The sequence below is a fragment of the Eurypyga helias genome, unplaced genomic scaffold (assembly GCF_000690775.1).
Source record: "Eurypyga helias isolate BGI_N326 unplaced genomic scaffold, ASM69077v1 scaffold1355, whole genome shotgun sequence".
NCBI lineage: Eukaryota > Metazoa > Chordata > Aves > Eurypygiformes > Eurypygidae > Eurypyga > Eurypyga helias.
Window position 1 is genome coordinate 13,897 of NW_010249299.1, and position 1,729 is coordinate 15,625.

Sequence of the window (1,729 nt, forward strand, 5' to 3'; positions counted from 1 at the left end):
AAGACATGCTGATTCCCCCACGGGGAATTTAAGGTAATATTTGCAGTGGTGGAATGTGGGAGCTGCTGGGAACGAGGTGGTGTTGCTTATGTTGAACGAGATGTGGCTTCACTCCTCCTGGCTGTGCTGATCCACTCTGGGCACCGGGCCTTTCCACGGGTTCTCTGCCCCGTGCTCTGTGCAAAGAGTTGATGCGCTTCTTTTTCCCTCTGAAAACTCTTCCCCAGCAGGACTGAATTGAAGAAGAGCTAATAGGGCCTCCTGAGTGAGCAGGCCTTCAAGACGTGGGGTGTTTTCCCAACACAAACCCAGGTGTGTGTTTCCTTCGGATCCATTCCATGGCTTTGTAAGATGCTGGAGGTAAGAACTGGAAGGGACACAGAGGAGGTAACACAGCTGATGGTAAACCCGTGTTATTCTTTCCATACTATCCCAGGAAAACACGATGCAACGCTTTTCCTTTCTCTTTCTAGGAAGGTTTCGAGAGCCCTATCAAGAAGAAGTTGAAGATAGCATGGCAGGTGCCACTGGTATTTGGAGCTTTCGGGATAGTCCTTAGCACGGTGGGAAAACCTCTTGCGATGGCATTTATAAACCCCAGATAGGTGATGCAGGGGGGTGGGGACCGTTTTGGGGTGTATAAGGAGTTCGTGCGGAGCTCCAGCGTCAGTGTGAGGGCTGGGACTGAGCAGGGTGGCTGGAGGTCTCCCCAGAAACTGCCCGCAAGAGAAGATGATGACGACGTGACCGATCCTCCCCCTGGTTTGGGAAGTTAAATGTCAGACCTGGAGCCCAGCACTTTATTTCAGGAACTGTTCTCGTGGTTGCCTAGGGAAGGAGGAACATTTAACGAGGCTGGAAGCTGTTCGTCTGTGTACTACCATCTCTGTTGTGGAAATAAACCCCTAAAAGCAGCTCGTGCAGCAGCGTGGGCTTGTGCAGAGTTCATAAACACAGCTGCTTCGCACGTACCCGAGCCGCTGCGGCTCCCACTAACAGCTTTTCTTGGATGGAGGACCCAAGCAGAGGGCAATCCTGCCCCAGGCAAAGCGTATGTCGGTGTTTTAAATCGATCACGTGGGCTGTTCAGACTGTCGAGGGGGAGAGCGTTGGCTCTGATGGGATTCGGCACCTCCAGGAAGGGGTTTAGCTGACATGGTGCCTGCGAGAGCAACAGCCTTAACAACCAGGGGAAGCTCCTGGTGGTCCCATGTTTGTTAATTCTGTGCTGCCGTTTGCCGAGGTAAATAGCAATTTCATGTGTCTGGGGAAGGGGTGCAGGAACTGAGGGGGTGAACTGGCCTGGAGTTGAGACCGGTCACTTCTCTGTTTTTGCCATGGGTAAAGAGTAGAAAATTCGGGGTGACGGCAATGTCTTTGGAAATGTTTCTGTCCCCTGATGGCTCTGGGAGTGGTGTCTACAGGTAGGAGAGGGCTTTGGGTCACGGGGGAGGCTGGATCCCACTTTAGAGCCCATTTCTAATCCTGTGAAACACTCTGCCGAGAGCTGCCAGCTTTGGGGAGCTGGTGCCCACCCCCGCAGTGGCTGTTCAGTCTGCTGGTTTGGTAGGATTCGTCGGCTTGTGTTGAAAGTGCTTAAGCCCCCCGGATGGCCAGGGCGGCTGCTGCTCACAGCTCCGCTCCTACGCTGGTCTTGCCCTGCCGCAGTGTCCCAGGAGAGGTGGCGGAGTTGGCCACGGGATGCAAAGGCTCATCAATGGCTCGGTTG